The sequence below is a fragment of the Eschrichtius robustus genome, chromosome 1, assembly GCF_028021215.1.
Source record: "Eschrichtius robustus isolate mEscRob2 chromosome 1, mEscRob2.pri, whole genome shotgun sequence".
In the NCBI taxonomy this organism is placed as follows: Eukaryota; Metazoa; Chordata; class Mammalia; order Artiodactyla; family Eschrichtiidae; genus Eschrichtius; species Eschrichtius robustus.
Genome location: NC_090824.1, coordinates 78,707,205 through 78,731,882, shown reverse-complemented (window position 1 = coordinate 78,731,882; position 24,678 = coordinate 78,707,205).

Sequence of the window (24,678 nt, the reverse complement as noted above, 5' to 3'; positions counted from 1 at the left end):
TTCTTCAAAAGACTGTTTGCTAGATGTTAGCAATTATGGCAAAATATGAATAAAAAACTTGTCAGAGAAAGAGACCTTGTCATCTAGAAATACAGTATGTGTGGATAAGATGACATGTCCGATTTGTTTCAAAGTAATCCAACTGGGAAGAGATGGGTGGGTATGGAGCTGTAATCCATTTGGAACAATTTTCACTTGGAGCATGTGGGGGTATAGATGAAACAACAGCCAGGAGATGTTAACTGTTGACACTGGGTGATAGGTACACAGGGGTTCATTTTACTATCCTTGGTAATTCTGTGCATGTACATTTGAAGTTGCCTATGTGAAGAGTAAAAATGGATGAGATCTTCAGAAATGCTGTTCACGAATGTCTAATAACAGAATATCAAAAGGAAAACCGAAGCAATGTGGAAGTCAGAATTACTAAGTTACATCCTACTAATTTATATGTGTTTTACCAAAAACCGTTGGCCCCTAAAATGGGGGCTGTCCATTCATTATATACTGACCTCCTTGTGAAATGAGATGTGATGGTGGTCTGCCTGGCAGTTTGCCTTCTAATCCTGGGGCTAGATGAGACTTCAGCTGCTTAAAGAAAAAGAAACAAAAAAGCCACTATGAATAAAGAGTTCACAGCCAAGGTACAGTTCTTCAGCATTACCAAGCTGGTGCAGAGACCAGGTTCTGAGGATTAAGTAACCTTCTCTTCTTATTCTCAGCAACCACCATCTTGATAAACTCATCAAATTAGCACCTGCCAGTCTGCTGGGCCATTTCAACACAAGCTCTTGTATGAGGGGCCCAACCCTGAGACGCACAAGGAAACAGAGCCTCCGTTTATTTCGTCAAAAGATGAAGTGGCCAAGCACCTGACCTGAGCTCAAGTCCCATGCTCTTTTTTTAAAAATTCCAGAAGAGTTACTCTGACTACAAGTGGGGAAGGAGTCTAAGAATAAATGTTTAGCTTAAACAGGCATGTAACTTACAAGTCATAGATATCAGCAGCTCCTGTTATCTTATACCTCATAAATTCAACCGCATTTGGGGATCTAATGCTCTATAACTTGGTTGAAGACAAAAATTTAAAGTATATATCTAAGCTAGTTAGACGTATACACAAGAGGGAATTCCACGGCGGTCCAGTGGTTAAGACTCGGCACTCTCACTGCCAAGGGCCGGGGTTCGATCCCTGGTTGGAGAACTAAGATGGTACAAGCCGAGCAACACAGCCATCCCCCCACCAAAAAAAAGGATACACAAAAAACAAGTACTGCCGGTGGAGGGGTTGTGTGGGGGGGGAACAGACAGACCCTATGGCGCCAAGTCTGTCCTCCCCTTAGGTGGTACCAGATTCCAACGAGGTCAAACGAGTCAAGCGCTCTTACAGTTTGTTTCTCCATCGGACTTGCTTCTCCTGGGCATGCAAAGTTTGGAAACAGGTTTGGGGGACTTGTTTTTCTCTGCTATTTCCACTCTGCGCTCCTCACCACTTGTCTGGCTCCCGTTTTCTAGACAGCCGTTCACTTCCCAACTGAAAGCATGAGCTCTGTTCTCCAAGGACAAATCTTTATTTAAAAGGGATCTGCCTTGAGCCAGGTAGCCCTCCTACAGCAGGAAAGGATCATTTAAGTAGCAGTGACTGTAAACAAGGGGCCATGAGAGAATAAGGAAACACAGGCGCTTCCTTCATAACTATCAGGGAACAGGGAGAGGTGGGATTATTCTGCCTCCCTGGTCACAGACAAGTTACATGGGAGGAAACGTTTTCTAGCCGCCGGGATGCTGACGACTTACCTCTGATAATTCTTCTCTATGTAGTTTGGTTTTCAAGTCACACAACTGATTCTTTATTTCTGTCTGCAGAAATTCACGCAAGAGATTCCGTTTCTCCTTCATGCATTCCTAAGGGAAGGACAGAGGTTTACAAGTCTCCACATTCCCAAGGTAGGAACCAATGGACTAATACACAAATAGTTACACTGCCTGGTCACATAACAATGACTGAATGGCAGGCAATGCTGAGTCGGCCAAAAAGAAAACTAAATATTCACAAGACATGTTCCTGATGTTTCCGTTAAGATCATATCACACACCATCTCCAGAGTGGTGACAAATGGAAAGATTAGAGGTGAAACAGACACATAATAGAGTACTAGAACAAAACTGATTTGGAAAAACAGTGTGACCAGGACAAGTTATAATCCAGACTTGATGGTACGGAACCCAGACTGGGAAACTCGATGAGTTACCAAAAGCTAACCCATAATAGCCTATTAGTACAGCACATTAGACAGAAACATCCACGTCATCCTCAACTTTAGGGAAAAGAGAGCCAATTCCACTTAATTTTGTTTTTATGAACTACATAGTATCTGTCAAATGGTCACATTTGATCATATATTTTGTTAAGGTGGAGATTACCTTACCTTTTCTGTTAACTATCTCTTTCCAAATCTTTGAGCCTGGGGGAAGAAAAGGGAAGAAACAAACGCTTGTTCAGCAACATTGTCCACCTGTAAGAATGCCACACTTTAAAGAACTTTGGAAATAAGTTGAACATGAATGTTAGAAAAAAATACAATGGTTTTTCCCTCCCCCAGTGTCTAGAATGCCCTACTGTAATGCCTGCACGTTAAGAAGTTATTTTCAATATGAATGAGGTCCCCCTTTTGGGGGGTGGTTTTCTGATGGTGGTAAGAGATGATATAGGAGATTATCTTCCGATAATATAGGGAAATCTATCTAAAGTAATTATTCAGTACTTGCCTGATAAGTCAAATTTGAAATTCTTCCATTTCACTGAATTCTTTCCTTCTTTCAACTTTTAATTAATAGAGTAAATTACATGATCCCATCACTCTCTTCAAGACAGTCTATAAATAACCTTAAATGTCATAAGTCGGAATTCATTACAGAAATTCACCCGTCATTTTCCAGTAAAGGAAAGCAGCAATTCAAATACAAGCAGTAATACTGTAGTGTAGCAATTTGTTGCAGAGAAAAATGTTTATTTAAAAATTTCAAAATACTTTGTACACCAGCCCTCACTAAAAGTATTTTTTAACTGTACTGACATGGACCTGAACCCTTAAGAATTCATCTTTTTCCTCATTATATTTTGTAACCTGACATGCTTTGAAAATAGGCATATATTTTTTAAGTTACAAAACTATTTCAACTCAAAGAATTGTTTAACTTAGGCAAAAAGAAGAGATTAACAATATTATACTCAAACAATTTGCTTCCAATAGATAGAACTGAAGGGGGTATAAAATGACATTCCTCAAGTCTTCTGGATTTTATTTACTCATTGTAATGTACAAAGAGACCCAGGTCCCACCAGGTTAGGGACGTTGCTTCTATGATTTATCTTCTAAAGACAATGGATGAGCAAACCCACCTCCCCTTTAGCCCTGGTTAGCATCAGTCCCAGTGAACCTTCATTTCTCTTTCCTATCTAAATCAAGCTATTCCTCTATAATAACCCATTCTGAATAATGATTATTGAGATTTAAATAACAGCTTTCCAAAAACAACTCTATAGCAATTTATTCCAAATTAGCCCAATCTACAGTTTCTTCTTCATTTTAAGTGAAAAAGTAAAGAATAAAAACATTAGCTAATTTTTAACACATCATTTATCAATGATTCAAGTTGAAAACTGCTTCAACTTTAGCATCTCATGGGTACAAACGGATAAGGAATTTTATGCTAGAAGATTTGGTTGGATACCTGAAGATGTGGTTTATTTATGAGAGTTTTTGTGTTGTGTGTTGATAGATTTAACAACTAAAGAGATTTTGAACATCTTGGGGAGTACTCAATGACTGTCTAATTGTTTCTGTAACTTAGAATGTTTTTCAAGCGCACACGATATAAAAAGTATTATATTATAAAAGTAATATAATTTTGTCTTAATGGATTCTTTCCTAGAAATGGAGCAAATGTTTTGGCTACCAAATCCTTGCAATGATATTTAGTACTGTATTTTTAGCTTCTGCTCTTCTTAAATAACCCAAAAGCTGTACTTTTTATTTAAACCATGAGAACATAAAAGTAGGTGTATAGGTCAAGAGAAAGTACATCCATTTTGTGTCTTTGCCGACTCTTTTCAGATTGATACGTCATCTTTGTCTGAAATAGCAAGCCACATAATTTTGCATAGAAAATAAGAAACATACCTATAAGTTATTTTTAAGTGTTAACATTTAAAGGGACCAGCACTACATAATATTTTTAATTCCATAAATATTTACTGATATCTGCATTATTATAACTCTCAAATTTTTCCTTAGAATTTTGAAAGAACTTCCTTCATTCCAGTATCATGGAAAAGTTTTTCAAGCTTAATTCAACAGGGTATTTCAACTAGCCGGTATCTTTGATCTTTATTATGGTTAATTTTTCTTCATGAAGTGACCAAATTTGAATAAGGCTGATGGTCCATCATGGGGGAGATTCATCTCTCCGGCTTCTTCCTGCTGAGGGAGAATCATCTTTGGTTTGTGACATCACAGTCTGAGCTGGGCAAGTGGCTGTGATAGCAAACCGAGGATTATATCCCTTCAGTGTGAATGAGCTGCAAGAGATGTGGGTGCTATCATTTCAAGTCCTGTCACAGAGACACTACTGAGATGCATGACAGGAGTCAAGTGAGGGAAAGATGCTTGCATTGCAATTGTCACTTTTACAGCATCAGCCATTAAAGATAAAAGTACCATTTCACAGTTTCCTTCATTATTAATTTAAAAGAGGGAGTAAACGTCATGTTAATAAAACTCACAGATAATGATAAAATGGGAGGGAGGAAAGTAACCAGCGAGTAACCAGACAATAAAGGAAGAGGGACACGGAGAGTGAGGGATGGGTGCACAACTCAGCCGCGCCTCTGGCCACAGGAAGAGCAAAAAATAGAAGGCGCCAGCGCGCAGTGGCGGGCTGGAAACCCTCCGACCTCGGAGAACTGCGGAGAACCGGGGACCGGAGTCAACAACGGCTCCCAGGCGGTCCCAGCGTCCCGACCCGCACCCGGCCGCGACACAGTTTCCACAAACTGAGACACACGGAGCCCGCGCGAGGGGCGGCGGGTCGCGCGGGCTTCCCCGCCGGCTCCCCTGCAGGCCGGTCCCCCGCAAGCCGAGCGCACGAAAGGGCGCCCCAAAGGCGCCGGCCCAAGGCGCCCGCTGCGCTTTCCCTCCCGAAGGTGGGCTGCAGGGCCCAAGCGTAAACCCTGAGACAACAACACGCGCACCACGCCGCCACGGGGGACGAGAGGCAAGGCGCCCACCTGCCCGGACACCCTGCATTTCTGGAATCACCGGACGCCTGTGTAAATTTCCGTTCGGCGTGTCATTTGCCAAAGGCCACTCAAGATCAGGGGACAGGATGCCTCCTCTCCAAGGGTCCAGCCAGCCCACCCACTAAAATTACAGGACACAATGCCTCCGTTCCAAGGGCCCTGCCAGCCCACCCACTCAAATTAGGGGAGACAACGCCTCCTCTCCAAGGGTCCAGCCAGCCCACCCACTCAAGATCAGAGGGACAAAATGCCTAACTAAAACACCACAAAACAAAAACACAAAAAACTGGAGAGAGGAAGGAAAGGGTGTCCTCAAAAATAAAAAAGCTAAGCACGTTGACAGCGCTAAGAATAAACTACCAGGAAAAAGAAACCCTACATGTCAGATCATGAAGTACGGAAGGGCAAGCCCGCCGGCAGTCCCTCCAGGCCCGGGGGGACCGGGGTCCCCAGCCCTACAGAGCCAACGGCAGCCCGGCTCGGGCGCCCCTCGGAAGCGCGGGGTCCCCGCGGCCGAGTCTGCGCCCCGGCCGGCCCCGGCTCCCCTCTGCCCACCCTGCGCGCGGGGGCTGGACACGGCCGCGGAGAACCACGGCGGGGCGGGAAGGGGGCTCCAAAGAGGGTCTGGCGACTCGAGTCGCTCCGTTTCTCGGTGGGCTCAGCGCGCGCCGTGGGGGAAGAGGGGCGGGGGTCCGGGAAGAGGGGACGGGTGGCACTCACGTAGACCGGCAGCGGCCACGGGTAGACGGCGGGCTCGGCCCCCACGGACGACTCCAGCTGGGCTCCAACTTCTCCCCCATGTCTTCGCGCGCGGCCCCCGCACCAGGCTAGTCTGGCGGTTGGGGGGAGGGGCGGGACGCCCGCCGGCGGGGCGGGGCAGGCGGGCAGGCGGGCAGGCGGGCGGGCGGGAGGCTGAGGGGAGGGGGGCCTGGCCTGGACCTCAGCCACCGCCGCCGCCGCCGCCGCCGCCGCCGCGCTCCCGTCTGGCCCCCGGCTCCCTCTTTGTGGTCACAGGCCCGGGACCTCCAGCGCTGCCGCCAACTCGGGCCGGCGTGAGGCGAGCACAATGAGCCGGGGCCGGGCTGAACCACTCACTCGCGGCGCGCGCGGCGCCGCCCACCCCGTGGACTCGCCCGCTCCACCTACGCACGCACGCACGCACGCACGCACGCACGTCTTCGGCTGCCCCCGGCCACCCGCACCGGCCCGAAGTCGGGACCCGGGAGACCCCCTCGGGGCTTGGGGTGGCGGGTTCGACTCCCGCCCTTGACGTACCGTGACACACACACCACACACACACACACACACACACACCACACCCCTACCCAATAATAAGACTATAATTCCTCATTAAATATGACAGCCGGAATCCCGGCTTCTGTTCACAAAAATGCCCTGTATTTAGCCTATGCTAGGCACCAGACCCTGGACGCTCAGTTACTGGCAAAAAAGGAAATGCCCTGCCCTCATGGCGCTGCCATTTTAATTGGAATAGTAGTGACAATGGTCAAGGGAGAAAATAAAGTGTCATCATCGCCACGGGGATGGTTAATCTCATGTGCGCACTGCGTGGGGCCCCGGCAACCACAAACATTATTCCAGATGTGGCCAGGAAGGTATTTTTCAGAAGAGATGAACACTGAAATTGGTCCACTTTGGGTAAAGGAGATTGTCAATGCCGTGGCGTGGGTGGGCCTCGTCCATCAGCTGAAGGACTGGAGAGAAAAATGAGGTTCCGAAGAAAGAGGAACTGTTCCTCCAATGGCCTTGGGACATCAGCTCTTCCCTGTGTCTCCCAGCCCAGAGTCCTGCCCTGACTTGCCTGCCTCACGGTCACATGAGTCAACTCTTAAAACAAAACTATATATGTAAAAATACTGAATATATACAAGCCTATTAATTTGTATATGTGTGCATACATATTATATATATGTATACACATATGTTTATATGTGCGTGCGTTTGTAGTATATGTGTAAGTACTATATACAGTATACATACAAGCCTATATATTTGTGTGTATATATTGTAACATGTATGTATGTGCATATATATAGTATACATTTTATAAATGTGAACATGCTGTGTATATACACACACCCATATATTGATATATGGGTGTGTGTAGATATACAGTTTATGTACACTGTATGTATGTATACAGTGTGTATTTATATATAGGTGTGTATATATGTTGTATACCTGTATGTGTATATGTTTCTAGGTGTTACATGTATATATGTATATACTGTTATATCACACTTGCGTATGTATTTATATGTGTATGTACATGCGCATATTTACATATAGGTGTGTATGTGTGTGTATACATTGTATATATGTATATATCTGATATATATGATATATGTACGTGTACATACGATGAATTTATATATACAGTACATATATATTTTTATGCTATATGCTTTTATATGTAGGTGTATATGTGTGTCTATATGTATGTACGTGTACGTATTGCATGTATTATATGTGTATGTATGTATACTGTCTATATACACACCTAAATATCTTTGTATGTGTGTCTATATGTATGACATATATGTACCTAGGTGTGTATATTGCATACGTTATACGTATGTGTGCATACTGTATACATACAAACGATGCATTTTATATGTGTGTATGTATAGTGTCTATGTATGTGGGTATTGTATATGTTATGTGCATATGTGTGTATACATACTGTAGATATACAAACTATGCCTTTTATATGTGTGTATACAGGTAGGTGTGTATTGTATATACTATATGTGTATATGTGTGTATGCATACTGCATAGATACACTGCTGTATATTTTTGTACGCGTGTACATATGTACGTGTGTGTGTATATACACACACACACCCTATGGCTTCTGTTTGTCTGGAGAACCCTCACTGATACGGACACTTATGACAATTGAGCACCTGCTCTTTGCCAGCCAGGGAGCCAAAGGCTTGTCCTTGCGGTGTCTCCCTTAAGTGTCACAAGACCCAGGAGGGAAGGTGATGCGGCTGCTACCAGTTGAGGTGCCTCAGGGTCAGAGAGGTGCACAGGGTGGGGGGCTGGAGCCTGGTGGAGCCCAGGTGGAGTTCTAGCAGCAGTACAGCCTAGCAGTCCCACTTCCCCGGGTGCTTCTCACAAAGACGCCAAGGGAGAGACGGGATCTGAAGGAGGGGATGAGGAAGCTTCCGTGGGTCCGCAAGCCCAGACCAAGGCTGACTCGTCAAGGGTGTTAGAGGTCAGGACTGTGGTTACCCTGGGGGTGGGCTTACACAGAGCCATTCACATTCTGAAAAAGTATCCATTCTGCTCTTGTTTGTATGTTTACCCCCCTCCCCCAAATCTTTTAAAAACAGATTCTCTTGGTTGCTGGGAACACACACGGGGAAGTTGTGTGTGAGGGGGTGTGATCCAGGGGACAGGGAGGATAAGCCCCCCCACTCGTAGGGCCAGGAGTGGCTCAGCTTTGTGAGCTGAGGATGGCCCACGAGGTCCCAGAGAGAAGGGTCCCTGCTCCGTCCCTGCTCTGTGCACCCCATTCCCAGCCTGAGAAGCCCAGAGCCACCCCCCGCAACACACACACACACACACCAGGGAGGAGAGCCAGTCACCCTGGCTCCCAGGCTCTGGCTCCAAGGCTCCCGGCACTAGGAGCTCTTTTCAGCTTTCATGCTCTGTCTGTCTCTCGCCCGCCCTCCCTCCCTCCTCCGCTTCTTCCCCTCCCGCTCCATCTGTCCTCCCCTCCAGCCTGCATTTCTACACAGGATGGCTCAGAGACAGCTGCTCCCCGTGCCCACCTGCCACCATTCGATGGATGTCAAAGCAAACCCTGGGGACTTCCCTGGAGGTCCAGTGATTAAGACTCCGAGCTTCCACTGGCAGGGGGCGCGGGTTCGATCCCTGGTCAGGGAAATAAGATCCCACATGCCGCACGGCATGGCCAAGAAAAATAAATGAATAAAAAATAAAGTTATAGTGATGAAACAGCCCTAGTCGTGCAAGGATGGGACGTATAGCTCTATGGTATAGAATAAAGGTCCAGAAACAGATCTATGAGAACTTGATATGACAGAAAGTGGGGAAATTAAGGAGTTTTCAATAAATGGCATTAGGACAATTGCATATCCATGTGGGAAAAAGTAAATTAGAAAAAAAAAAAAAAAGGCAAGCCCTGGTCAGGTGTGACCTTGGGCCCAGGGCCATTGGCACACGTTGTCATGTGGGATGTTCTTCCTTAGACTCCTCCCTCCCCCCTGTGTCACTGTCACTTCCTCCAGAACCTTCCTGGACTCCCCTGCACAAGCCCGGGGTGTGCCCTCACCCGCCCTGGATCACCAGAATTCCCATCCCGGCCCACCCTTCCCTGCCAGGTAAAGAACTGTGCATGGTCAATAAGACCATAGAGGTCATTGGCCATTGCTATTGCAGCTGGAATTGTTACTGTGTTTAGATAGGGTGACCAACACCCGCCCCCAGTTTGCCCAGGACCGCTCAGGTTTGAGCGCTGGAACTCTGGGGAAACCCTCAGTCCCGGGGAACCCCAGAAGGCTGATCAGCCTATTTAGGACGGATCTTTCACTTGATCTCCCAACCCCCGAGAGCCAGAAAGGGAATCTCCCCCCTCCTTCCATTGTAACCTTCATTCATCCATCCACTCATCCCTTTATTCAACTCCTTTATTCAGCAAGTATTTATGAAGCATCTACTACACAGCAGACACTCTTCTAGGTGCTGGGGACATAACAGCATCCCTGTCCTCAAAGAGCTCACGTTCTAGCGAGGGCAGCAAACAGTCGACTGAGAAGGTGTGATTTATCACATGGCGATGATGTCTCGGAGACCACTGCAGGGCAGAGGAGGTGGGAGAGGAAAGGGGCAGGTCTAAATGCAGGCGCTGACGGGATTGGGGCAGACCTTGCCCTGGGCCAGGCTGGTTGCTTCAACACAGCTGTCCTCGCCCAGGGCCATCCTGCCCCCGCCTCACCCAGTTCTTCCGTGATGTGTGGGGAAAATCTGTGGTTGTCACAACTGGGGGGGAGGGGCCCCTGGAATCAAAGGGGTGTGGCCAGGGCTGCTGCTAAACCCCACACAGTGCCCAGGAGGGGCCCTCAGCAGAGGATGACCCGCCCCGAATAACCCCAGTGCCGCAGGGGAGACCCTGCACTAATATTATTCAGACCCGCTGGTGCCCCCAGATTCCTGCACAGGCAGGGACTCTAACCGGGTCACCTCTGTATCCCGAGGTGACCTAGAGTGGGGCAGCCAGGAGGGCTGAGATGGGCATCGGGGGTGAAATGACAAATCTCTGTGCCCACTCTCCGCGCCGCACCCCAGGGGCGATGGCCTCTATCTCCTCCCTGTGCAGGTAGCTTTTCCCTGAGCCATTTCTTCTTGTCAAGGTCCCTGTCGCAGGTTGGGTTCCCCAAAGATGACGTTGAGAGCAAGGATTGGAGTGCAGGTGGTTGATGTGAGACGTGCAGCAACAGATACAGCTGCCATAGGGTCCCGCAATTCCACTCCTGGGCATAGATCTGGAGAAAACTCTAATTCAAAACTATACACACACCCCTGGGATCTCCTTGGTGCTCCAGTGGTTAAGACTCCGTGCTTCCAGTGCGGGGGGCATGGGTTCCATCTCTGGTCAGGGAACTAAGATCTCACATGCTGTGTGACAAAAAAAAAAACAAAGAAAGAAAGAAAAAGAAAGAAAGAGAGAAAGAAAGAGAGAGAGGGAGAGAGAGAAAGAAAGAAAGAAGGGAAGGAAGCAAGGAAGAAAGAAAGGAAGAAAGAAATAAAGGAAGAAAGGAAGAAAGAAAGAAAGGAGGAAAGAAAGGGAGGAAGAAAGGAAGAAAGAAAAAAAAAGAAAGACAAGATACATGCACCCCAATGTTCATTGCAGCACTATTTACAATAGCCAAGACATGGAAGCTACCTAAATGTCCACTGATGGATGAATGGATAAAGAAGATGTGGTACATATATACAATGGGATATTATCCAGCCATAAAAAGAATGAAATAATGCTATTTGCAGCAATGTGGATGGACCTAGAGATTACCATACTAAGTGAAGTAAGTCAGAAGAGAAAGACACATATCATATGATCTCACTTATATGTGAAATCTAAAATACGACACAAATGAACTCGTCTACGAAACAAAAACAGACTCACAGACATAGAGAACAGACTTGTGGTTGCCAAGGGGAGAAAGAGTGAGGGAGGGTTGGATTGGAGTTTGGGGTTAGCAGATGCAAACTATTAAATATAGGATGGATAAACTACAACATCCTACTGTCTAGCACAGGGAACTATATTCAACATCCTGTGATAAGCCATAATGGAAAAGAAAAAAGTTTTACTTATAGGTTCCATCCCTAACTGAGCTGGCCCATCCCCTCCCATGGTTCTAAGTGCAGCCCGAGGCTGCAGACTTCCCACCGTGGTCTTCAGCTCCAGAGCAAGCCACCTGCAAACCACCCACATCTTTCCAGGGGCTGGCAACTCTCCTTTGCTACTGATTCCAAGACACATCCAGATAGCAAAAATGTGACCATGAAAAGAAACTCAGGCATGTTCAAATCAGGGAAATAACATTCTTATCTCTGTTCAGTACTCGCTTAATTTTAGAATAGCTTAGAGTTACAAAAAAGTGGCAAAGATCTGTACAGAGTGTAGAGTGCCGTGGACCCTGACCCAGTAACCCTATCTCCAACACGTTAGTACGTTAGTATGACATGTTTATCCAACTAAGGAACCAAGATGGATACATTGTTATTACTAAAGTCCACACTTCATTAGCATTTCCCTAGTTTTCCCCTAACATCCTTTTTCTGTCCCAGTCTCCTCTGGGCTGTGACATTTCTCAGATGTCCCTGGGTTTTGATACCTTGAAAGTTTTGAGGAGGACTGGTCAGGTATTTTGTCCTCAATTTGTTTGTCTGTTTGTTTTCTGATGTTTTCTTATGGTTGGTCTGGAGTTATGGGGTTTGGGGCGGAAGATCCAGACAGAGATAAAAATGCCATTCTCCTCAGGTCACATCAAGGATACACACCATCAACGGGACTTATGACAAATGATTTTACCCTTGATCACCTGGCCAGTAGCGTCTTTTTTTTTTTTTTTTTTGCTGCGTTGGGTCTTCGTTGCGTGCGGGCTTCTGTAGTTGTGCATGGGGGCTCAGTAGTTCTGGCTCCCAGGATCTAGAGCGCAGGCTCAGTAGTTGTGGCCCACGGGCTTAGTTGATCTGCGGCACCTGGGATCTTCCCGGACCAGGGCTTGAACCTGTGTCCCCTGCACTGGCAGGCGGATTCTTTTCTTTTCTTCTTTTCTTTTGCAACCAAACTTTAATCCCAAGGATTCTCACAAAACATATTACAAATGACAGCATGAAAAAAAAAATTGCACAGTAACTCAAAGTTCAGCTCTACAATACTCTTAATCCGGCAGGACATTGGTATCTTGATCATCTCAGATTTCCAAAAAATATTACAAAGAGCTATGTATTCATGTACAGCAATCACAGAGGGGACTTATGACCTAACTCAAAGGTAAACTAACTTCCTTGTAACTTCTTAGATTCTCAACTCCCTGGACAACCTCTTGTCCCGTGTGAAGACTAGTGGAATTTTTAAACCTCTAATCTAGGGTAAGGGTGCGGCTTTCATTTTTACCTGCTGGCTTGTGTTCACAGCACCTTTTAAAGACTGCTTGCTTAACTACAGCTGCATACCATATCCCAGCTACAGAAAGTCTTTTACACGTTTGCCAGTGTTGTTTCCATAATAGTAAACATCACACTTTAGGTGGGCAGGAGTTAAAGTTTTATTATCAGTCTAGGCAAGACCAAAAATTCAAAGCAAATTCAATTTTGCTTAAGGGAACATTGGAAGGTAACAATTCTTCATATCACATGCCTCATGTGACCCATTTCAAACCATAGAGAATGACACCTTTATGGGTCACTGTCCCAAGAGACAAACAAATGTGAACAACTAAAACATTTAAAAAGTGCACCAAGCTTCAGAAGTCTCAAACCAAACTTGAATTTTCTGTACATACTCCTGTCAAATGAAGTTATTGCCTGTACACCACTCCTCTTGCAAAGTGGTCTTCTATTTCCTTTCATTTGACCTAGATCGGCTAGGAGACCTAGAGAAAGATCGGGACGGCTTGTGATTTCTCTCCTGGGACAGTCATCTCTCTCTTCTCCTATATCTAGAAAGGGACCTGCTCTGGCTGACGGAGAAGGCTCTCCATCTTGGAGATGTGTGGGAGGTGGAGGACTCCTCCTCCGATAATCATCTCGAGGGCGACGACCCCAAGAAGGAGGCGGTCACGATTTCGACTTCTCTTTTCCCCATTCGACAGGTCCACTCTTACTCGGCAGCCACATAGTGTTCTCCCATCTAGTTCTCGGACAGCATCGGCTGCATCTCGGGGATCTTCACATTCAACAAGAGCGAAGCCGGGAGGGCTTTTAGCAACCCACACACTTCAGAGTGGTCCGTAATAGCCTAAATCTCGTTCCAATTCAGCCTTGTTACCACTGTTTGCAAGATTCCCTACATAAACTTTACAGTCCAACGGACAGGAATCACGATGCAAGACCCTCGTGGCCTCCTGTTTTTCACGGGCCACAGGGTGGTCCCGGGCCTCTAGAATCTGGCAGCTGAATCTGCTCGCACAAGCTGTCCTGTGGGGATGCTTTTCCCCCTATGTGTCCAGCCCGGGGCCCCGCGGTCTTGGCCCGGCCTCCCCGGTGAGAGGGTGAACCCCAGCTCCCTGGAGCAGACACTCAGAGCCCTGGTGACCGGACTCACGGCTGACGGGGCTGGAGCGGCGGCTGGACATGTGTGGCCAGCCTGGTGGTGTTTGGCCCCCTCTGCAGTGCCAGTTCCAGCTGAGAAAGAGCCTCCCTGTGTTATTTTCTCCTGGTTGTGTAAGGATCCCCGGTGTCATCTGACAGAAATGTAGATGGTGTGTTCTTTCTCTCTTTTCTCCCTGCTTCCTCTCCTCCCTCTCTCCCTCCCTGTCCCTCTTTCCCTGTTCTGCTCTCCCTCTACCTCTTTCCCTCTCCCTCTCTCTCTCTCCCTCCCTCTCTCTCCATCTGTCTCTCCCTCTCTCCCTCCCTCTCTTTCCTCTCCCTCTTTCCTCTCCCTCTTCCCTCTCCTCTCCCTCTGTCCCTGCCTCTCTCCCTGTGCCTGTTTCCCTGTCCTTGTTTCCGTGTTCCGCTCTGCCTCTACCTCTGTCTCTCCCTCTCTGGGAGGGAGTGAGGGAGATGGAGAGATGGAGGGAGAGGGAGAGTTGGAGAGAGAGGGAGAAGAGGGAGGAGAAGGAGGGAGGCAGAGGGAGGGAGGGAGAGGTCTCTTCCTCCCTCCCTCTGCCTCTCTCCTCCTCCTCTCCTTCTCTCCCTCACCCTCTCTCCCTCTCCATCCCTCCATCATTTTCCCTCCTGCTCCCTCTCCCTCTCTCCCTCCCAGAGAGGGAGAGACAGAGGGAGAGGGAGAGGGGGGAGAGAGGGACACGGAGAGGGAGGGAGGGAGACAGAGAGGGAAGCAGGCACCCTCTCTCCTTCTCCCTCTCCCTACCTCCTTCTCCGACTCCCCCTCTCCTTCGCTCCCTCCCTCTCCTCTCCCTCTGTCTCTCCCTCTCCCTCCCTCCCTCTAGGAGAGGGAGAGGAAGGGAGGGAGAGGGAGAGGGAGAGGGAGAGATGTCTCGCCCTCCCTCCCTCTCCCTCGCCCTTTCCCTTCCTCTCTCCCTCTCCCTCCCTCTGTCTCTCCCGCTCCCTCCGTCTCTCCCTCTCCCTCCGTCTCTCCCGCTCCCTCATTCCCTCTCAGACAGGGAGAGATGGAGGGAGAGGCAGAGATGAGGGAGAGGAGCAGAGGGAGGGGGGAGAGAGGGAGAGGGAGAGAGGGAGAGAAGAAGGAGAGAGGGAAAGGGAGGGAGGAAGAGACCTCTCTCTCTCTCCCTCTCTCCCCCCTCTCTCTCCTTCTCCCTCTCCCTCTCCCTTGTCTCTGCCTCTTCCTCTGTCTCTCCATCTTTGGGAGGGAGTGAGGGAGATGGAGAGACGGAGGGAGAGGGAGAGGGAGGAGAGGGAGCAAGGGAGTGGGAGAGAGGGAGCGAGAGAGGGATAAAGGGAGGGAGAGAGGGATAGAGGGAGGGAGGGAGAGACGACTTTGTCTTTCCTTCCCTCCCTCTATCCCTCTCTCTCCCTCTCCCCCCTCCCTCTCCTGCTCTCTCTCCCTCCACCTCCTTCCCTCTCCAGAGAGGGAGAGGGAGCAGGAGAGGGAGAGAGGGAGGGAGAGAGGGAAAGGGAGAGAGGAAGACACCTCTCTCTCCCTCCCTCCCTCCCCCCTCTCTCTCCCTCTCCCTCTCCCTTGTCTCTGCCTCTTCCTCCGTCTCTGGGAGGGAGTGAGGGAGATGGAGAGACGGAGGGAGAGGGAGGAGAGGGAGCGAGGGAGTGGGAGAGAGGGAGCGAGAGAGGGATAAAGGGAGGGAGAGAGGGATAGAGGGAGGGAGGGAGAGACGACTTTGTCTTTCCTTCCCTCCCTCTATCCCTCTCTCCCTCTCTCTCCCTCTCCCCCCTCCCTCTCCTGCTCTCTCTCCCTCCACCTCCTTCCCTCTCCAGAGAGGGAGAGGGAGCAGGAGAGGGAGAGAGGGAGGGAGAGAGGGAAAGGGAGGGAGGAAGACACCTCTCTCTCTCTCCCTCCCTCCCCCCTCTCTCTCCCTCTCCCTCTCCCTTGTCTCTGCCTCTTCCTCTGTCTCTCCATCTTTGGGAGGGAGTGAGGGAGATGGAGAGACGGAGGGAGAGGGAGAGGGAGGAGAGGGAGCGAGGGAGTGGGAGAGAGGGAGCGAGAGAGGGATAAAGGGAGGGAGAGAGGGATAGAGGGAGGGAGGGAGAGACGTCTTTGTCTTTCCTTCCCTCCCTCTATCCCTCTCTCCCTCTCCCCCTCTCTCTCCCTCTCCCCCCTCCCTCTCCTGCTCTCTCTCCCTCCACCTCCTTCCCTCTCCAGAGAGGGAGAGGGAGCAGGAGAGTGAGAGAGGGAGGGAGAGAGGGAAAGGGAGGGAGGAAGACACCTCTCTCTCTCTCCCTCCCTCCCCCCTCTCTCTCCCTCTCCCTCTCCCTCTCCCTTGTCTCTGCCTCTTCCTCTGTCTCTCCATCTCTGGGAGGGAGTGAGGGAGATGGAGAGAGGGAGGGAGAGAGGGAGGGAGGGAGGGAGGGAGAGACGCCTTTGTCTTTCCCTCCCTCCCTCTATCCCTCTCCCTCCACCTCCTTCCCTCTCCAGAGAGGGAGACAGAGAAGGAAGCAGGCACCCTCTCCGGAGAGGGAAGGAGGTGGAGGGAGAGGGAGAGGGAGCACGAGAGGGAGAGAGGGAGAGAGGGAGAGAGGGAGAGGGAATGAGGTATCGGAAGAGCGGAACAGGGAAACAGGGACAGGGAAAGGGGGACAGGGAGAGAGGGAGAGGGAAAGAGGGAGAGGGAGAGAGGCAGAGGGAGAGATGGAGGGAGAGTGAGAGTGAGAAGCAGGGAGGTAGAGGGAGGGAGGGAAGGAGGGAGAGAGGGAGACAGAGAGGGAGAGAGGGAGAAGGGCTGATGGGGGCTCCCTCCCCCTCCCCTCCTCTCCCCACTGCTTTCTCTTTCTTCTGCTTCAACAAACACCAGGCGCCTTTTAGATCAGCCCTGAAGTCAACGTTGATGCTTGGACGGCTTGACCTCCCCGCTGCCTTCCAGCCCGGGACCACAGCTGGGAGATGAAGTCTGCGGGGTCCTGGGCAGCGGCGGCGGGCTGCACAGGCACCTCCTCTGACGCCCAATCTCTCCTCCTTTACGAGGCAGCCGCCAGCTCCCCTCCCTGACTCCCCAAGATTTGGGGCCTTTTTAATATGTGTCGATAATGCCATGAGCTACTAGTTAACTTTTCCACGAGGACCCATCTCCCGAAATGCAGTGCTTTTCAGCCTTGGCTGCACTAGAGAACCCCCAGGGAAGGGAGAGACGTCTGTACCTCCCTCCCTCTCCCTCTCCCTCCTCCTCTCCCTCTCCTTCTGGGGTGATGCCCGATGAGCTCAGATTCGCAGATGTTCCCCCCATCTCCTCTCTGTGCCTTGCGTGGGGTCTGGGCCTTCTCACTGTGGCCCGGGTACGGCCTTGACATTCAGACATCGGTTCCTGCAAGGACACTTGCGTTTGGTCCATACCGCGTGTGGCTGCAGTCTGTGCTTCTCCTGTTCAGCATCTTCAGTAGATGGGGGCTGTGCGTGAGCCCTTCATCTTCCCCGCAGACACCACTGGTGCTTGCTCGGCCTCGTGGGTGATGTGGGGGGCATGGGGGACAGTCCTGTGTCCCCACCTTCTTGGGCTGCAGACAGGCCATGCTGGTCCTGTGGTGACTGGGGGCTCCCAGGAGAACCCCACGGCAGAGCCGGAGAGGTGGCCCCAGAGAAGGTGGCGTACGCCTGGGGCCGGGCCTCACCAGCCAGCCCCGGGCCACCTGCAGCAACAGGCGTCTCGCCGTCCAGGGGGCTGGGTGTTCGGGCGCCGTGGGGATGACCTGCTGTCTGCACGGCAGCCGAGTCTGTATTGTTGAGCCCGGGGAGGCCCCTGGGTGGCTCCTGGAGAGCCTGGTCACATTTCTTCCTGCCCTTGGCCTTAGAGCTCATCACGGTTCACGCCGTTTCTGGTTCCAAAAGGACCTGTGTTCATAAAGACCACGTGTTAGGACAGCACCAAAGTGTCTAGAAATCCGGGCCAGGAGGAGGAGGGAGGGGGATTGGCTGTGCCCGCCAGTGGCCTGAGAGCCCTGCCCGCCCTCAGAGACCTGGCCCGGGGCCCGTGGGGAGGGCGTGGCCCACGGTCCCCAGCGCTGGCCGTCTCTGGGTTCCAGGAGAACTGCGCGATCCTCGGGGAGCTGGTAAGGCTGCAGGCTCAGAAGTCCCGCCTGCTGGGGTTCAGCACGCGTGCCGACTCCGTGCTGGAGATGAACATGGCCAAGACCAGCCAGGTGGTGGCCACTTTCCTAGGTAACCCCGCCTCCCCGAGGGTCAGGCGGACCTTGACTGGACGTGGTGCTGCCTGAGACCCGACTGTGTCAGCCCTTGGGGGTCGCCTTCCCCAACCCTTCATTCTGCCTCGAGGGGCGTGGGGTGGGTGGCGGCTGGGAGGCTGCCACAGGGACATAGCCGAACCTCTCCCCTCCGCCCGCAGATGAGCTGGCCCAGAAGCTGAAGCCCCTCGGGGAGCAGGAGCGGCCGTGATCCTGGACCTAAAGAAGGCCAAGTGCCAGAGGCGGGGCCTGCACTTTGACGGGCCCATCAACGTCTAGGACCTGTGCTGCTACATGAACCAGGGGGAGGAGACGCGCTACCACGTGGACCAGTACCTGCTCGATGAGTCCTTCCCCATGCAGGTGGTCACGCGCGGGTAGCTGGGCATCTCCCAGGAGCTGCTGGGGCTGACCTTCGACCTGGAGGAGGGTGCCAACGTGTGTCACGGAGATGTGAGGCTCTACACGGTCCGGGACGCGGCCGCGGACAAGGTCATCCATCGGCAAGTTCTACCTGGACCTCTACCCTCGGTGCATGCGTGGGGGAACCTGTCGGCCGTGGGCCAGGGCTCCTCTGTGGAAGCGGGGCCTCACCCGCGTCCCTCCCCAGGGAAGGGAAGTCTGGGCACATGGCCTGCTTTGGCCTGCAGCCGGGCTGCCTGCAGCAGGATGGGAGGCGCCAGATTGCCATCGCGGCCATGGTGGCCAACTTCACCAAGTCTACGCCCAACCCGCCCTCCCTGTTGCAGCATGATGAGCTGGAGACCTACTTCCATGAGTTCTGGCAAGCGATGCACCAGCTCCGCTCCCAGGTGGGTGCGGGCGCGGGGCTGCAGGCAGGGGGCGGGGAGGGCCCGGGCTCTCCCGTGGTTCTCAGGCAGGCCCTCGCCACGGGATTCTTCCGCTGATGTCACCCCGCACGTGGTGACGCCCTCGGTGTCAGTTTCCATCATCAAACCCCACGCACAGGGCGTGTAAAAAAATGGAAGTGGATGTCCTCGAGACTCTGGAGCCTGGAAGCCGCAGATCAAGGAGTCAGGACTGGTTCCCTGCATGTTAAATACGTGTATTCAAGAGTTGCCTTTAAAAAGACAAAAGAAAAGAAAGGAACGTTGCATGCAAGTCTGGTGACAGGCGGTGATGAGAACCAGAGGGTAGGCTCTGGGGCCGGGAGCGCCGTGCCCTGTGAGGCCCTGGGGCTGCTGCCAGTCTCGGTGGAGGCTCAGCAAGTCCCAGGGACTTCCCCACCGGGGGGGCGGGGGTGTCCCCAGCTGAGCGTCTGGGCCCAGGACCCAGTGCTCCTTCAGTCTTCCTGCGGTCAGCCCTTCGTCCTGAGAGCAATGCTCTCACAGGCTGCACCGGAGCGCGTGGGGACACTTTACTGAGCTGTGCAGCCGTCACTACTGCCCTATTTTGGAACATTTCCCTCACCCCAAAAATGTCCCTCACGCCTTTAGTTATCATTCCCTCCCCTCCCCTGCCCCTGACAACCAGGAACCCACTCTGACTCTGTGGATCTACCTGTTCTGGATGTTCCCCCTCAGTGGGGTCACACCCTGTGTGCCCTTCTGTGTCTGACTTGTCTCGCTGAGCATCGTGTTCTCAGGGTGCATCCACGTGGCAGCGAGTGTCAGGGCTTCACACCTTTGCGTGGCTGAGGGCCGGAAAAAAGACAAACGACAAGAAAGGCACGTTACCTGCGACTCTGGCGACAGCCGGTGATGAGAACCAGAGGGAAGGCTCTGGGGCCGGGAGCGCCGCGCCCTGTGAGGCCCTGGGGCTGCTGCCAGTCTCGGTGGAGGCTCAGCAAGTCCCAGGGACTTCCCCAGCGGGGGGGCGGGGGTGTCCCCAGCTGAGCGTCTGGGCCCAGGACCCAGTGCTCCTTCAGTCTTCCTGCGGTCAGCCCTTCGTCCTGAGAGCGATGCTCTCACAGGCTGCACCGGAGCGCGTGGGGACACTTTACTGAGCTGTGCAGCCGTCACTACTGCCCTGTTTTGGAACATTTCCCTCACCCCAAAAATGTCCGTCACGCCCTTAGTTATCATTCCCTCCCCGCCCCCTGCCCCTAACAACCAGGAACCCACTCTGACTCTGTGGATCTACCTGTTCTGGATGTTCCCCCTCAGTGGGGTCACACCCTGTGTGCCCTTCTGTGTCTGACTTGTCTCGCTGAGCATCGTGTTCTCAGGGTGCATCCACGTGGCAGCGAGTGTCAGGGCTTCACACCTTTGCGTGGCTGAGGGCCGGAAAAAAGACAAACGACAAGAAAGGCACGTTACCTGCGACTCTGGCGACAGCCGGTGATGAGAACCAGAGGGAAGGCTCTGGGGCCGGGAGCGCCGCGCCCTGTGAAGCCCTGGCGTTGCTGCCAGTCTCGGTGGGGCACGGGCAGCGCCGTCCCCCAGAGCTGCTGGCCAACTCATCAAGTCCCGGCTGGCCAACCCCGGTGCGGTCGGGCCGAGGGAAAGGAAAGGGGCTCCCGGACCGCCCGGCTGGAAAGCGCGGCCTGCACACAGTGCCAGCCCCCCGTCTCCTTCCTCCCGCCCTCCAGGCCTCTTCAACCTGCGCCAGATCGTCCTGGCCAAGGTGGACAAGGCCCTGCACACGCAGACGCCCGCGGACCCGGCCCAGGAGAATGCCCGCCTCTGCCAGGAGGTCCTCGGGGTCCCAGCCACGCCAGGTAGCCAAGTGCACGCCGGGCCCACCTTAGCGGTCGCTTGGCGGCTACTGCCCAGGTCAAGAGGATCCTCTGGTGGTGTGTGAAGGGGGACCGACTGACGGGCTCTGGCCGAGGCCCGCTGACCTCTGGCCTCTTCCTGCCTCGGTTCCTGGGCTGGTCCCTCCAGCTGTGGCCCGCGGAGTCCGAGGGTGGGGTGGGCGTATCTGCACGTGCTTTCTGGAGAGCCTGGAAGAGGCAGGAGAGGGCTTCATACCCCGGACGGAACGCGTCGACGAGGTTTGCCCGTGCGTGTCGGTGCGGAGACGCAGTTCACTCCCTCGTGAGCGCTTGAACCCGCGCTCTCCCCGTGCTGGAAGGTGAGCCCTGACTCATCCCTCGGAGCCTCGGGCAGCTGACCTTGTAAGAGGCTTCGGGGTGAACCCTCGTGAGCTTCAGCAGAAAGTCGGCAAAAATTTATTTGTGTCCCTCCACTGAGTTGCCCGCAAGGTCCCCGTTTTCTAGAAGTGTTGGGCCAATACTCCCTCTAGTGGCAGGGGACTCAGACAGGGCTGCTTTGAGGCCCCCTCTCTGGGGAAGGGGCACGGAGCGGCCAGGGGGCCGGGCAGGAGCTTCTCCGCGTGTGTCCCAGGGACCCACCTGCTTGCGACCTTCGGCCGCCTGGCAGGAAGCTACGACGCCCAGTCCTATGGCTACCTGTGCAGCGAGGTGTACTCCGCGGACACGTTCCACACACGTTTCAAGCGGGAGGGCGTCCTGAGTGGCAAGGTGAGAGGCCAGCCTGCCATGCAGACCAACACGGAGGTCCTTGGCCTGGGCCTAGATGCCTGTGCCGCCCGCCTGGGCCTGCCAGGCTCTGAGGGCCCTGCCCTGGACCCCCTGCTCCCCTGCCCTTTCTTGAGTCACAGCAGAGGTGGCCACACCCACACCCTCAGTGAAGGGGGTGCTCCACCCTCCTGCAGCCCCACCCCCTCTCGTCAGGTTGCCATGGACTACAGAAGCTGCATTCTGAGGCCAGGGGGCTCCGAGGATGCCAAGGGCATGGTGAAGCTCTTCCTGGGTTGTGACCCCACGCAGGACGCCTTCCTCCTGAGCAAAGGGCTGCAGGTTGAGGGCTGCAAGCCGCCGGCCTGCTGAAGGCACGGGGTTTTGCCCACCCAGGCGGGCCGGGTGCCTTAGCGCCCCGTCGGGGCGGGGGAGGGGCCGCGTGTCCTCCCAGCCCCTGAGTCCCCGGCGGCCGGCCTAGGCCAAAAGTCTCCACCTGGAAGTGTCTGGAGAGCCTGGCATCAAGGCTCCCCCTTGTTGCACTAATGCAATCCCTTCCTGGGGAGCTTTCCTGGTAACAAAACGGTTCTTTGAAAACGCAGCCGTTAATAAAAAGACTCTACTCCTGGTCTCTGCCTGCCGTCCCTTCCACCACAGGAGTGGCATGGGGGCCGTCACACTGGGGGGAGTTCTGACCTTGGTCGGGGATCAGCCCTGGGGCCGTGGTGACGCGTCTGGGTCACTGGGAGATGGCTGAGCTGTGGGGTGGTGAGTTCAGACGGGGATGGTGCCCCGCACCCCGGCCGGGCAGGCTCTCCAGTGAGGGGGTGTCAGTTTCCTGCCAGCCTCTCGCCCGTCACTGTTTGGCATCTCGGGGGCTGTGATTGGCTGGAGCTGGTTCTGGCGGTGGGCACAGCTGTGGGAAGCCCGGCTGTGGCTGTCCCTGTCCCCGTGTCCTGTCCTCCTGCTCAAGGCCGGCCGGCTGGCTCCCTCTGATCATCGGCAGCTGCTGAAGTCTGGACCACAGCAGGGGGCTGCCTTCCTGGGTCCTAGCGATTCTTCCCAAAGGCCTTAGGGATGTGTTTTGGTGGCAGTAGGAATTCAGAGAGGGTGCTGCACCACTGGAGCGGTAGGGTGGCTCTGGACCGTCCCGTGTGTCCTTCCCGGGCCTTTGAGCTCCTCGGGAGCCCTGCCTCCGGCCCTTCGCCCCCACAAAGGACGCCAGGCAGCGGAGCGAGCGCGCGGGCGGCGCCCCGACCTTCTCCCCGTGGCCCAGGCGGGCAGGCGGTGCCACGCTCTGTCCTCCCCTCAGCCTGCCCGCCCGTTCTCACCCGCCCTAGGGCAGTCGGTTGTGGACCAGGCTGTGGTGTCTGCCCTTCTGCAGCCCCGGCTCAGCTCCCTGCACCCACTTCGGTGCCTTCTGTGTTCTGGGCTGGTCGCAGGCCCAGAGCCGGTGGGCAGGCACCCCGTGGCCGGGAGGGCTGTTCGTGTGAATTCCCTGGGGCTTGAAAAGGAGCACAGCCGGCCTTCCATCAGGCACCTCTCGATGGATATGGAAGGGGCGTGTCGGGGCCTGGGGGCTGCTCGTCTTCCTGTGCACCGAGCCCCCAGGTGGTCCCCGTGCAAAATCCAGGTGTGGCGTTGGCACCCCAGCCGTGTGCCGGGCAGTCCATGGCGGGCGACACAAGCCTCGGGCTGGTGGGCCACAGGGTTCCTGAGCGGCAGGTCAGGACTGAGAGGGTGAGGCCTTTCCCCGGGTCCAGGGCCCAGGCTGATGCCGGCTGGAGGCCCCTCCGCTCACCGCCCGCAACCCCCAGCCCCTGCCCTCACGTGAGCCCCCAGGGCTGAGCTCAGGTGTTGGATGCCCAGGCTCCCCGGTAGCCCAGCCCGTTCCCAGTCCTCCGTGGTCACTGAAGGGCTTGGAAGCGGGTTGCCCCACAGAGACTGCTGTTCTCCGAGCCCTGGGCAGGGGGCAGGGAGGACGGGCACAGGGCCCTGCAGGGGTGTGGTCGCCGGGGCAGCCGGAGCAGCTCCACACAGTAAGTAAGAGCACCTCACCAAAAAACAGTGCGTTTCTCCAGCCGCCCCGGGACCTGAGCTCAGGTCCTGGGGCAGGAAGGGGCAGCACTGCAGCTGTTAGCTGTCACTGGGGGTCGACTGTGGCCCGGTGCCACCTCTTAGATCGTCCCCCGTCCCCTTCCGGGGTTGCGACCGGACCCCTGCCAATCGGGTTCTCACTCCTCCCCATCCCCTACGCCGGCTCCACGAAGGTGGAAGGAACACATTTTTAAAAAGGCTGGAGCCTGGGCTTCCCTGCTGGCGCAGTGGTTAAGAATCCGCCTGCCAATGCAGGGGACAAGGGTTCAAGCCCTGGTCCGGGAAGTTCCCACACGCCGCGGAGCAATGAAGCCCGTGCGCCACAACTACTGAGCCTGCGCTCTAGAGCCCAAAAGCCACAACTACTGAGTCCTCGTGCCCCGACTACTGAAGCCCGCGCGCCTAGAGCCCGTGCTCCGCAACAAGAGAAGCCACCGCAATGAGAAGCCCACGCACCGCAACGAAGAGTAGCCCCCGCTCACCGCAACTGGAGAAAGCACACACGCAGCAAGGAAGACCCAACGCAGCCAAAAATAAATAAATTAAATAAATAAATAAATTTTTAAAAATCATATTAAATACCTATCAATGAGATTTTAAGAAATAGTCAGGACCAGAGCCTCCCATCAAGCCTCTTAGATAGCCTCAACCACCAGAGGGCAGACAGCAGAAGCAAGAGAAACTACAATCCTGCAGCCTGTGGACCAAAAACCACAGTGACAGAAAGATAGAGAAGATGAAAAGGCAGAGGGCCATGTACCAGATGAAGGAACAAGAAAAAACCCCAGA